Below are 14,778 nucleotides of genomic sequence, written 5' to 3'. Positions count from 1 at the left end.
AGTCATTCTCACTCAAATGGAACATGGTTCCTGTATGCCAGTTACATGGCATGACAGCTGATGCCCATATGGATTGCTGTGAAGAAAGAATAAATGAAATGATTATTGGAGTGTCCTATTGAACCTACAATGTGGCTGATACATAAAAATAAATGTTAACCTGGCAGTGTGGCTCAGTTGGTTGAGCATTGTCCCATGCACCAGGAGATCCCGGTTCGGTTCCTGATTCTGGCACATGCCAGAGTTTGGGGCTCAATCCCCAGTGGGGACATGCAGTAGACAACTGATTGAAGACTCTATCTCGTTAATTTTTCTATCTCTCCCTCTCCCTTTCTCTAAAATCAATAAAAACATAGTTTTAAAAAAAAAATGAAAACATTTCTTAAAAAGATTAATGCTATTAAAATTTCCATTTAGTATTGAATCCGCATGCCTGGTGCTCACTGCCCAGGCTCCTCCTTTCAGCCCTTTAGAAGCTGCTGCATTTTTTCTCTAGCAGTTGGTTGCATGTTCTCAAATCCCCATGAGTGTAAAACCTCCCGAGATTACAGTACCAAGCTCATCATAGAAGACTTTTCTGCCTGGTGGGAACTAGCCTCACCATGGAGATCTGTAGTAAGTGCTTCTTGAATTACATTGGAAAGAGTTTTGGGTTGATAGGTCATTACATGAAGAAAACATGTGACTGAATCCATGGTATTATAAAATATTAGGGGTCCAGTGCACAAACTCATGCACCTTGAAAGGAACTGTGGGCCTCGCCGAGGCTGTGGTGGGCACAGGGGCGGGTCTTGGCCCATCCTCTGCACCCCCGCCCAGCCCCTCCTACCGCGGCCCCTGGTCCCCTGTCTGCAGGCAACCCTGCTCCCGCTGCCACTGCTCCCATGGGCTGATGGTGCCAGCCCGCTCGCACCCGCTGATGGCGCAGAGTGATTCGGTCCAGTGCCAGCAATGGGTGTGAGCAGTGGCTGCTGCCCTGATTGCCCCTCAGGAGCAGGGGGAGGTGGAGGAGCCCTCAGGAGCGATCAGGGCCTGCAGCTGCTGCTCGCACCTGCTGACAGCACTGAGCAATGGGGATTGGTGCCAGGTGCTGGCAGTGGGTACGAGCAGTGGCTCCAGTACTGTCAGCAGGTATGAGCGCCGAGCAGGACCGCAGTGTGGGGGAGCAAATAATTTTCAGTAACCACCAGAGGCTCACCCCTATGACAGCTACTGGTGCCCTGCCTTGGTCTGGCACCCCCACTCACCTGTTTCACCATCCTGCTGTGGCCAACGCCTGCCATGTTCCTAGCTCTGCTGCCTGCTGCCGATGCCCACCATGTTCTGCACGTGCCCCCTGGTGGTTAGTGCACATCATAGCGACCAGTTGTTTGGTTGTTCTAGTTCAGGGGTCCTCAAACTTTTTAAACAGGGGGCCAGTTCACTGTCCCTCAGACCATTGGAGGGCCGGACTATAGTTTAAAAAAAAAACTATGAACAAATTCCTATTCACACTGCACATATCTTATTTTGAAGTAAAAAAACAAAATGGCAAAAACACTCGCATGTGGCCCGCGGGCCGTAGTTTGAGGACGCCTGTTCTAGTTGTTCTGCCTTTTGGTCTATTTGCATATTAGCCTTTTATTATATAGGAGGATTACACTATGCTATAAAATAAAACACCACATCATTCCCTGGGGTTTCACCCAATCTTGCTTCATACTCAGTTTCCTCATACATATTCCATAGCTAAGTTTCTGTGATTTTTTTTTTAAAAAGCTATGTTTAGTGCTATCTGAATTAGAAAAAGAAGTGCTAATCAAATATGGCCTAAATATAATGTATGCTATTTGGGTGGTACCTGAAATAAGACTTAAGAATAATTCTAATTGGCATTGGAAAGTGGTATCTTAATAACCAAGAGAATGAGGATCAGTAGGAACTGGCCCAGTTGCTCAAATTAGGTTCAGTAAAGCCCTCACAGGGTTCCACCGAGAATTATGACTCTTGACAAATATCTGCCTAACCTGACTCCACTCCATTTCCAGGAATATAATGCTAGGTATTTCATCAATCATCCCATCAGCTGCATCTAATATTAATAGTCACATTGGAGACGAAAGTACAGGAAAGAATACTGGGAGGTATAGGTTCCAGCTTAGCTGAGCCACTAAATAACTGTGTGGTCTTGGGAAATTCAATGGCCTTTTTGGAGGAGATATAGAGTTGGGGGGATTCTCTAAGTCATCCTTTCTTATTTCCCAGCCAACACAAAGCTGTCTCTGCTGCAAAAACTCTTGTGGATTCAGCTTCAATGCAGACACTTCCCTGAAGAAAGCTCATTTTTTATTATGTAGGCCATTCTACTGCTGGACAGCTTCTTAGATTTGAAAAATTTTAATTATGTTGAGCTGGAATCTTCTAATATGTAACACTGTCCATTGGCGCCAGTCCTTTGAAAGACAGGGTTTGGCATATATAAAACACAATCTATCAGAGTTAGTCATCATTATCATCCCAAGTGTCATTATAATCCCACATTACATCATCACCCTGAAAAAAATTATTCTTACAAAGCTCCTGCAGTAATAGAAAGAACCAATGTTTGGGTTAGAAAATGTCAGTATGAATTCTACCTTAAGGAAATAATCTATATTAATTCTGAGGCTCAAATTTTTTTTATTTTCAATGTGAACATTCTCTGTTAAATGCTATTATTAACTCTTTTTCTTTTCAGATTTTGGTTCTGTTACCATCTCTGCATTCCTTACAATCCCCTGCCTCAATTTAAAGACCTATAAGGTAAATTCTGAGACGGCAGTCCCCCACAGCTCATGCCCTTCTCTGAGTCACACCTGTGTCCCATTTTATTAGCAATTATTACACAATAGTGATGTTTATTTCTATGACTAATTGTCAGCTCATTGAGAGAAGACTTTATACTTTTGCTTCTTTGCATAAAACTGAGTTAGTTTACACACATTGGAGGATTAATGTGAAGATTAAAAGCTATATTGCATGTGGAAATACTGACGAGATGCTATGTTATGCAAAAAATTAAGTTTGGATTGTTGTTGCTATTCATTTCCTATCTAAGAAAAAAGAACTCTCCTAGCAGCTGCAGAAACTGTGATGAAGTGGTGAAGAGCTGAAGCGTGTTACTTTCAACCAATCTATCATGATTCCATAAGCTTCTCTATCTCTGAACCTATTTATGATCAACTTCGAACAACACAAGATTTTACTAGTTCTTCTTTTCAACCTTATAGAATACTAAAGGCAGGGGTCCTCAAACTTTTTAAACAGGGGGCCAGTTCTCTGTCCCTCAGACCGTTGGAGGGCCGGACTATAGTTTAAAAAACAACAACTATGAACAAATTCCTATGCACACTGCTAAGTCGGCTGCTAAGCAGGACAGGCAGCGGCGGCAAAAACACCCGGCGGGCCAGATAAATGTCCTCGGCGGGCCGCATGTGGCCTGCGGGCAGTAGTTTGAGGACCCCTGACTAAAGGCCTGGTGCAGAAATTCGTGCTCTCAGCCTGTGCCCTCTCGCAGTCTGAGAGCCCTCGGGGGATGTCCAACTGCTGCGGAGGTGGGAGAGGCTCCTGGCTGAGTGGTGCACCCCTGTGGGAGCGCACTGACCACCTAGGGGGCAGCTCCTGCGTTAAGCGTCTTCCCCCTGGTGGTCAGTGTGTCTCATAGCGACTGGTTGTTCCACTGTTCAGTCGATTTGCATATTAGCCTTTTATTATATAGGATTTCTAAGGGATGAGTTTCTCCTCTAGAACCGTGCAATTCTAGAATGTTTTCTCCTTCGATTCATTTACAGACTCTGATCTCCTCTAAGACTCCATAAAAATGATCATTTTTGTTGTCAAATAAGAACTTTCCTCTTATTCATTGAAATTCATCTGACAGGTTTCTCAGTTCAACACAATGCCATTTCATCTCTTTTTTTCTTAGTTTCAATACTAAATATTCTCTAGGACAGGGGTCAGCACAGGCAAACAAATGGACTGAATGCCAAGCACACTCCATTTACAAAAGCAGGCAGATTGGCCTGCAGGCCACAGTTGCTAACCCTGATCTACTTGAAGTGTGGTCTGTGGACCATGAGTGTCAGCATCACCTGGGATCTTAGAGATGCAGAATCTTAGGCTCCACCAAAGACCTACTGAATCAGGATCTGTATTCTAACAGGATTTTCAGGTGACTCACCTGCATATTCAAGCTTGAGAACCACCGCAGCCCATGAATAACACAAAGGAGACATCTGGGAGCATGTTGTTTCGTGCTCACTGGCTGGGCTGCCTTCTCAGTGTAGATGGTGGGCCTTTTTCAGTCTCTCCTTCGGTTGCCAGTTTTCTTCCCCTGGTACATTCTCACCCACTAACCGCATGCTCTGCCTCCCTGCCAGCTTGCCTCGCCACCTCCTCAGCCTAGCAGTTGCTCATTCCCCAGGTTCTCCGTGTCCTCGAGGGAGAGTGTTGGGAAATTGGCAGATGGCATGGGTTTGGCTTTCTTGAGTCACTCACTGCTCAGTGTAGGGCTGTGACTGGGATATTTACACAATGCCCCTGCCTACCCATCCCTTTTCTGTACCCAGTGCTCCTTTCAAGTGTCCATATAAATGGAAAAGGAAGCTCAGGTGCTGAGACGACTTCCCCTTTCATATTATGATACTGAAGAGCCTACAGAAATGATTAACACTTTTTAGTAAAATAATTATGGCAACAACAAGAAAAAAAAAATTCCAAGAGTGCCAGGGAGCAAAGCAATTGAACTGTTCCAACATTTTTTAAATGGAACCTGGAGGCATTAATTATAATGTATGTTCCTTTGGTGAGACTTTCAAGTCATTTGGAATAAGCAATTATGTAATTTTCCTGGTGTTCTCCCATCCCCCTCTTTTCTATTCTTCTTTATTAATATAGACACCTTTCAGACTGAAGTGGGCCACACACAACTTTGGGTTGATTCAGGTGGGTGAGAGTTGATTTTTGGACCTAGGTTAACCTGATTAATCTCTCCGGATTCTAGAATCGCCTACTGGGCTGCAGTGGCTTGTCTGGGGTGGGAGAAGCGTTCAGCCGACTCCTGCTCTCTCCAAGTGCTTGCCCACCCCACACTATCCAGTGACAGACAATTCATCTACCTGGAGCCTGTGGCTCATCCCTGGTAGGGCCTCAGTAAGCATTTATCAGAGGCACGCCTTTTCTTCCAGCACAGTGCTGACACCCGAAGAGACACCTTGCTGAAATCTCTTCTGTCATCTCTACTGATTAATCGTTGTACTATCTAGTAAAACCTGAACATGGGTCATATATATATGACATATATATATATATATATATATATATATATATATATATATATAAAGACAACTAAAAAATAGTTAAAATTTATTGTGCCTAGCACCGTGCCTTCATTTTCTCATTTAATATTCACTATAAGTAGTAGCTAATAGTATTCCTGTTTTAAAGATAATGAATCTGAGGTCTTGAAAGGGTAACTCGTCTAAAGTCTTACCATTAGAAAGTGAAAGAACTGAGGTCTGAATCTGGGCAGTATAACTGGAAAGCAAATGCTCTTAACCATCATCCATATCATGTCATAATAAAAATGTAGGGTGTATAAGGTTCTCCAGTGAATAGCACTTCCAGAAACCTGTAAGCACCAGATGAGGGGTGAGTCATGGATGCTGAAAGCCCATGCGCAGGAAGCTGTTATGCACGGGTCATCAGGAAAGGCATTGAAAGTAGATGCTGACATCCTCTTAGTCCCACTAAAGTGCAGCAATGCAAAGATCCTTCAATTCGTCGGGGCCCCATTACAATCAGAAGCACAGCCCTGGTGAACGCATAAATAAAGAGCAGCAGTTCCCTGCGGAGTTCCCTGGCGGGGTCTCAGCAGTCACCTTTCCCTTCCTGTTTGGTAGTGAGGTCTCCAGGCATCTCACCAAGGCCTCTAATGCAATCCCAGGGTTGCCAGCTGCGCTCCTTGGTAAGCAATGCATTAATGGTGTGAAAACCTGCAGCTCACAAGCCCTTTTTTGAGCAACTGGTGATGGTGAAGGCTGCTTGCTGCCGGGTGGCAGGTATTCTGGCAGAACACACAATTCCGGAGAATCAGTAGCCTGGTTCACCTCGAATGCATGAAAATGGGCATCCAGCTCAGGTGTTTGTGGTCAGCAGCCTGATACTTGCCTGGAGCCCTGCTGCATCAGGCCAGTAGAGCTGGGAGAGAAGGGAGACCGACAGCATCTCAGCTACCCTGCACAATCGAACCGGAGAGAGGTGAAAACAGCACACCATTGCTTCCTCCCTCTGATTGTCAGTGACAACTTTATGGGTGGGTGCCACAAAAGTTGCCTTTCTGGATGGTGCAAAGGGAGGTGAACTCATTTTATGCAAAGCGCTGTGTGGTTTTCACTGAACTGGCTTTTGGCAGAAAAACACGGTCTCAGCAAACAGGAAGAGGAGAGAAATCAGTGTGTTGGAGCGATGAGAATGAACATGTGAGCTGATATTTTGTTCTGTCTTGTGTGTAAGCATGGCATAAGCATAGAGGAAGTTACTAGTATAATTCAAATCCAATTCAAACCAGGCTATAATAACTTTCAACACCCATCTCTTCTTGGGAGAGATACTTATCTCAGAAATAGGATGCTTGTTTCAGTTTATTGACTTCCCTTAGTGTCTAATTTACCTAATTTTCCCACACTTCCATTGCTACTCAACCACCCTTCTCTGATACCTTTTAATTTAGATTTATTCAACCACCCTGCTTTGATACCTCAGTAGTTATTTATGGATCATCTACCATGTGCCAGGCACTGGTCTCAATGTCTAGTAGGATGAGAGAGACAAACATTGCAAGATAAAGGTGTGAATGTATGTGTACAATTTATAGTTAGGAAAATAAGAAAAAAGGGATCAGTAAGAGAGGAGTTGGGATAGAGGTGGATGAGGAAATTCTTCATGCGAACCCTGCTTTGGCCTACAAGTGGTTATGGCTCCTGGTAAGAGACACAGCAACTTTGCATGTTCCTCATCTGATCCATTATATCCAATCCAGAAGGCAATATTGTTTTTCTTATTCGCAGACATGCATTGAACACCTCCTTTGTGCCAGGCTCTATGGTAGGAAGTATGGATTTGGGAACTTGGAGTCTAGTCTGCAGGCAGACATTCAATTAATTGTATCTACACAAGAGAAGTGCACTCCAGGAAAAAAATTAGGTGGCCTTCATATGTTATTATTGCCTTGAAATATGTCTGGAATTCTTTTCCTCAGGCCTGTGACCTCCCCTATTATTTTATGGGACTAACTAGTATACTGCCTTCACAGCCCAGTGCAGTCATTACTATGTGCAAGTCAGTACCCAGCACCTGGGAGAATTGTACTTCCTGGTTGGATGGGGCCACATGATTAGTCCTGGCCAATGAGAAAGGATCAGGGTTATGTGTGTCACAGGTGGAGGATTCGAATGCTAGTGCCAGACCTTCAGAGCTCTCTTTGTCCCTCTGGCTTAGCATTTGGCGCCATGCGAGTTGATGGCTGTTCTGTCAGCCTGGGACCCTGAGGGACCCTGATTAGCAGAGGCCCCTGGCAAACTGAAGTGGGCATCTAGGGTCACCAAGCAATGAACTTTTGTAGTTTGAAGTCCCTGAGGTTATGGGTTGTTGGTTTCCATGGTGTAACCCAGGGTGTCCTGACCATACACTTCTTTGGGAAGGCTACCACACTCATTAAAGAAGTCAGGCCTTCCATCACTGCTCCCTGTACATGCGCTTTTATGAAAATTAGAATCACACATTATGCATGTGTCACTGATTAGACTATAATGGAAGAGCACAAGTAGGTACTTGTCTATTTCCAAATCCCTAGAGCCTAGCACTATGACTGGCACATAACAAATAAATGCTTGTTGAAAGAATGAAGGAATGAATAAGTGAACAAATGAACTGGGGATTGTTGCAGAATCCTGCGTTAGTAAAGGGGCTCAACTCTTGGTGTAAATATTATACTACTAAAAGTCCCAGAGCATGTCAATAGACTTCAGTCATTTCTGCCACCCTCCCCTGACTGTGTCCCTATGTATTATACAAGCTTAGAATAAAATAATCCTAATTCCAATATGAAAAATTATATTCCCAAAGGAATCAGTCTTGTGTGACTTTTTGGAGGGAACAAAGGTCTCCCCTGCGTTGACCTGGAATTCGCTCCATTGCCTTCGCTGCGTTGGAGGAAGTACTGCTCCTGGCGGCTGTCACACGGGAGCCGCGGTTAGACGCTAAGCCTCTGACGTGGACAGCGGCCCACAGACTCCAGACCGCCACACGGCTCTCGAAAACATGTCTTTGATAAAGCGACTCCCCTCCCTGCACAAACACTATTAACCAAAGCAGGTAAAACTGTGTCTGGGGAAGATAATGAGGTTTACTTCCCTGCCTGTATAATTTTGCCTGCGTGCGCCCGGTATCCTGGCTTGGATCTCGCCCAGCTCACCCCGGGGAGAACAGGGCCGGTGTGCTCCACGGCGCTTTAATGAAGCTCCTGCCGAAATTAAAGCTGCTCTGGCTTCAAAACAAGGGACGCTGGCAGCTGCAGTTTGGGGGGCAGTGTGGGGAACTCTGTTTACCTCCCTGGTAGAATCACCAGCCTTGTCTGTCCCTGAACCCCAAATCTTAGCACATCTCCTTTATATGCGACCCCTTCATTTAGTCTAGGAAAACAGGCACAGGGGAGAGGCGAGTAGAAAGCCTTCCACACTGGCTCGTGGTCAAGGGGGCTGTGTGCCTTGAGGAGACTAGGCAGGCTGGGACGTGACTCAGCCAATGCCAAGTAGCCCTTGTCGATCACTTCCAGCCTCGTTTCTCCTGTTCTTTGCCGGCCTCAGGTCGCTCTGACAGTCTGATTGCCTGGGGTATGAACTTGTTTCCAGGTCTCCCTCTGAAGCCTGCTGAGCATTTATGCACAGAGGCACCGGCTGCGTGGCTGAGCGATGGCCCGTGCCCGCTGCCACTTCTTTCTGTTACACTTGCTTCCAGTACATTCATCTTGTGGCTGGTGCTTGTTTCCTGACTATTTGTGATTGCCTGCATTCTGCCATGGCATGACCACTCATCCTTATTTTCCAGCGACAAGGACAGTTTCCCTTGCACATTTAGGGGCAAACAAATAAATATAGTATGAATTATAGACCAAAGTGTCCAGGGAGGGGGATGTCTGTAACCTCCATAACGTCAGTCTAAAGACAGACTCACAGAGTCAGGAAATGCAGAAGTTGTCCATGCTGTTTGCCTACAACGTGGAAGGACAATTCTAAGTTACAGTGAACACACGATAAATCTGTGTCTACTTGATAGTGAATCCTTTCTGACACATCTGCAGTGGGTGGGCCCCGCTGGGGAAGGAGGTCAGTTCAAGCCCTGGGTAGGTCTGTGTGTTTCCATGTGCCCTATGGCTAGAGACAGGTGCATCCTGTATCTCATTGCTCAGGCAGGAGCCAGGGATGGGTTTAGGAAGGAATAAATTGGCATAGGTATATTAAGGCAGTGCACACAGAGTGCCTAAGAAATTCAAGCCACATGCCTGCTCAATATTCTTTGGGTACATCTCAGATCAGTTTTTGGATTCACTTGATTAGAGGCTTCTGTTTGAGGGTTTTGTTGGTTTGTCTTTGTGTGCGTGCGGTTCTGAGCCTGATTCTGTTGAAACAGTCAGCAGTTCAATCTGAGGAACATTTATTGAGAGTGTCCTCTGTCTCTGAGCCAATGGAGAGCAAAGGACCAGTGTGTCTCATTTATCTTTTACTCTCGGTCCTTACAATGATGCCGGGCACACGGGTGCTCTCTAATGTTTGTTGAACTTGCTGAGCTTACTGTGTGGAGAATGGGGACTCATATGTAATGAGCACCCACTAGGTACCTGGTGTGCTAGGCCCCGGCAATATAGTGATTAATAGAATGGTCTCCTCATGGATTATGGATGCGGAAGATGACCTGAACACTTAGCACTGAGCTAAGATTCTCCAAGGGCACCTTTGGAATTGTCCAAGTTTGTGATCAATGCCTTTAAGAGGTTTACAGCACCTTTGTGGCTATCCTTTCTTCTACACAAATCCTTCATCTCCTGGAAGAAAGGACAGTATAGGCCTTTCCTATGGACCTGGGTATGGGAACCTGAAACCTGCACCTCGTCTTTCCCTTCCCTTAGCTTGGGTCAGAACAAAAACTCATTAACCAGGGCGGTCCCTCTTAGAGAGGTGCCCATTCTTTGCATTGGGTTGACTGCTGGGAGCATCTCACAAGCATACCGTGAGTCTTGCACATAGACTAAGCCACTCTCATGCCTAACGCTGTCACCTTACTGAAAACAGAGCGATAGCAGTGGGCACTGGGAAGCTCTGACTCATTCCTCCTCCTGTTCCCCCTGGCATCTGCGCATCCCTTTCCCACAGAAGTTACCATAGAGCAATGATTTATGGCTGTGTCTTCTCTACCTGGCTCTGAGCTACTTGAGGATCCAGACTGCTGTGGTTATAGGTGGCCCGGAATTAACTGCAGGGGAGCTCAGAGCCACGATGCTAAGGGCTGAAGCTGTCTTTGGGAGAAGTAAATCAGTTAAAAACTGACTTCCACTTTCTCTTTTTTGGGTTGCTCCAAGCTTAAAAGACATCTCTCTTTTGATCACATCATTTGTGTAACTATTTTGCTGATATAGGCCCATGAATCCTTCCTATCCTACCCTTAAAATGTCAAACAGGAACCAGAGTGGGTCCTAGGAAAATCGTGCATGAAGAGAGGTTCATGCAGGGCCACCCACTGCGGTGCCAGGGGGTGCCGCTCACATAGAATATCACGTGAATGGTGTGCCCTGGAGCTGCTTCTGTGAATACCAGCTTCCTCCCTCCTCAGTGGTCACTCCTGTGCTGAGGGGCAGCCAGTTCTTGGGGGTCTGAGAACTGGGATTAAGAACCACGGCCTTAGCTGTGTCTGCCCCAGCCTTCAGTATCTCTGAGCAGTTACTAAGCCCTATAGGGGGACAATCAGCAGGAAGGACACAATCCAGGCCACACATTAATGTCTGTTACAATCACGTGTTTATTTCTTACTTATCGCGGTATTAGCAGCTTCAGGCACCAGGCACATGATACTCAACAGATGGTGGCTAGGACTCACTGGGTGACTACAGCAACTCCTACATCAATTCTTGTACATGATTATGCACAGTAAGAATCATCAATAAAATAAGAAAGCTTAAGGTTTAATTATATATGTAGATACTTGCTGCTCACTTGTGGTCTGAGTTTGTTGCTTTAGCTCTCATATACCCCGTATTTTGAGCACTTTAAAAAGAGCATAAGACTTTAGAAACATGTTCAGGTTCTGGCTTTCCTACTTACTACACGTATGACCTTGCAAAGTTCTGAGCCACATTTTTCTCACCTGAAACATGGGGAATAATATTACCTAGCGTAGGTACTCACTCCTTATCATGTTACTGTGCTCTGTTCTCAAAACCTGGGTCTTTGCCTCCTTTGTACCCAGCACCCAGCAACCCATTCCCACCATGTTTGGCGACTTCTCCAGACTTCTCGGATGATCTTGACATGAACTTGAAGTTCCAGTTGTCATCCTGACAGTCAGGGTCTGCGCTGTCCAGGATGGTAGCCACTAACCAAGGTGGATGTTTAAATGAATTAAATGAAATTAAAACTCATTTGCTCAGTAGCTCTAGACACACTTCAAGTGCTCGGTAGCCACATGTTGCCGCATTGTGCAGCACAGCTATGAAGCAAGGCCACCATCTCAAACTTCCGTAGGTCCGTGCTGCCCTAGGTACTGCTTATTTCTGACATCAGGTCGCACAGAAAACAGACTGAGGCAGAGGTTGGCGTTCAGGAAATTGGTTGGAGAGTGGTCTTGGGGACAAATCTGGAAGGGAGTGAGGGGACCAGGCAGAGGGAGAGGCTGACCTGGGAAGCAGTCACAGCAGAGCTCTGAACCTGGATGGCTCTTCAGAAATATCTGGAACTGGGATGGGGGATGAGGCCTCGGCACCCCTTCTCCAGTTTTCATCAGACGTTGGCTCCCCTAATCTCCTCCTGGAGCAGGCGCACGACTCGGGGGAGCAGCTTTCTTTTCCTGGGGAAGGGACTCAGCTGGGAGCTGTCAGGTGCCAACACTATCAGCAGGTGAGGAATAAATGCCTCCATCCTCAAGGGGCCATGAGGTGGCACCTATTGGGGTTTTGCTGCACTCTCAGGGCGCAGCCTGCAGACCCCTGAGGATCTTGCTCTGGGCTTCCGCCTCCTCAGCTCTTTGCTGCTGCTGTTCCTGTCCAGGGTAACATAACTGATGGCCACAAATGAGAGTTTTCCTGAGACTCAGCATTACTTCTGTCTTTCAAGTGATGGTGTTAATTAAAGCCCAAACAAATGGTGTTGGAGCCATATTCATGTTACCTCTGCAGGTCTTATTTTCTCACCTCTAACATGAAAACAAAAGATAGAGGGAATAGGACTAATGTTACTGCTAGGCTAACATTGGCATTGCCGTTCAGTAGTCCAATGGGGGAATGGTTATCACAACAGTTGTTTTTGGATGATTTGGGTAAAAAGTAATAGAAACCAACTCAAGTTAATTTAAGCCAAAGGGAACTTTATGAGAAGAATACTAGGGTATCCACAGAATCCAAGGGCAACACCGCTGGAATCCAATCCATGCTGTTATTCCAAATGTCACCGTGTTAGGTGGACCACTTTTACCCTGCGCAGCATGTTCCCATGTGGAAAGACCCTGATAGTGTAGCACTCCTGGGCAATTTCCACTCTCTGTCTCTCACTCTCCCTTGGGGAGGGGGTGGGGGACTTAACTAATTGAACAATTTGGAAGACTAAACTGGGCATGTCTGGCTTATCCTCTTCCTTTCTTTTGGGATCTGTCTGCTTGCAGGGAACATCCGTTCTGCTCTGCTCCTTCATCCCTCCCATGTGTCTTAAGCTGCCCGGAAGATGCCAGCAGGGAAAGCTGTGGTGTCCAGCCCTGGCTCTGACTGGGAGGGGGAGGTCTGCCTACTCAAACTGGGAGGCCACCTCTACCACACCAGGAGCAGTGATCTGCACGCTGCATCACAAATAAAGCGTTTTTAAAAAATCCTCACCCAAGGATATGTTTTTATTGATTTGGAGAGAGAGAGAGAAACAATGATATGAGAGAGAAACATCGATTGGTTGCCTACAGTACACACCCTGACCGGGGATCAAACTCGCAACCGTTTTGGTGTATGGGATGACACTCCAACCAACGGAGCCACCTGGCTGGGGAAGGGGGTACTTTCATCTCAATGTTTCCTGTGTCTCTCAATCGGGTTAGAACCTGGACAGGGAATAGCTATCTTCATTTTGGGCCTTCTCATCTTTCTTCTCTCCACATTCCCTGCAGTTCAGCTTTTCCTGATTTTTCATTACATGGCACAAGATGGCCATATTCCCATCCTTTAGTTTTAAAGTCACTGGCAGCAACTGACTGATTGCCTTTCAACCCCAATTCCAAATTCATACAGTAAAGTTTCTGATTGATTTACATCAGTCAGACGTCCATCTTTGGTTGAAAAAGCTGTGCAGAACTGGGAGAGGGTAAGTTCACATGTTATATAGAAACTAGAGGTCCGGTGCACGAAATTTGTGCACGGGGGTCCCTCAGCCCAACCTGCACCCTCTACAATCCAGGAGCTGTCAGGGGATGTCCTACTGATGGCTTAGGCCCACTCCCTGTGGTTCTCTACTCTCTGTGGGGCCTGGAGGTTTCGCTGTAGCCATGGAGATGAAGCCCCCATGCCCTGCTCTCTGCTCTCTGCCTGCCTCCGCCATGCGCCATGCGAAGGAAGCCCCAATGCCCTGCAGTGGGCTCTGTCTGCCAGGCCTGGGGGCTTCGCTGACACCGACACACTAAGGAAGCCCCCATGCCCTGTTGTCCAGGCTCTGTCTGTGGGGCCTGGGGGTGTTCCCGCTGCCACCTTGCTAAGGAAGCCCCCAAGCCCTGCTGTCCTGGCTCTGTCTGCTGGGCCTGGGGGTGTTCCCGCCGCCTCTGCTCTAAGGAAGCCCCCAAGCCCTGCTGTCCGGGCTCTGTCTGCCATGTCTGGGGACTTCCCCGCCACTGCAGCACTAAGGAAGTTCTGAAGCCATGCTGTCTGGGCTCTGTCTGCTGGGTCTGGGGGTGTTCCCGCCGCCTCTGCTCTAAGGAAGCCCCCAAGCCCTGCTGTCTGGGCTCTGTCTGCTGGTCCTGGTGCTTCCCCGCTGCTGCCGCGCTAAGGAAGCCCCCAACCCTGCTGTCTGGGCTCTGTCTGCCGTGTCTGGGGGTGGATCCAGCCTTGCTGCTTGGTCCCCGCGAACCCCGGTGGGGCTGACAGGCCCAGACACTGCAGCAGTGGTGGAGCGGGGAGGCTGGATCTGCCCCTCCAGAGTTGGATCCAGCCTCGCTGCTCCTGAGGACAGGCCGGACACTCCAGCAGCGGGGCTGAGAGGACTGGGCGCCGCCATCTTGTGGCTATGGGAGCCGCCATTTTGTTGTGGTGTGGCAGTTAATTTGCATATCACTCTATTATTAGATAGGATAACTTTTCTGGGTGGGGAAGTAGTTATCAAAAAATGAGGTCATTGCCCTGACCGGTTTGGCTCAGTGGATAGAGCGTCGGCCTGCGGACTGAAAGGTCCCAGGTTCGATTCCAGTCAAGGGCATGTACCTTGATTGCGGGCACATCCCCAGTAGGGGGTGTGCAGGAGGCAGCTG

Source organism: Eptesicus fuscus, chromosome 15 (genome assembly GCF_027574615.1).
Source record: "Eptesicus fuscus isolate TK198812 chromosome 15, DD_ASM_mEF_20220401, whole genome shotgun sequence".
NCBI lineage: Eukaryota > Metazoa > Chordata > Mammalia > Chiroptera > Vespertilionidae > Eptesicus > Eptesicus fuscus.
The sequence above is the reverse complement of the archived record's forward strand: the minus strand, read 5'-3'. Positions refer to the sequence as shown.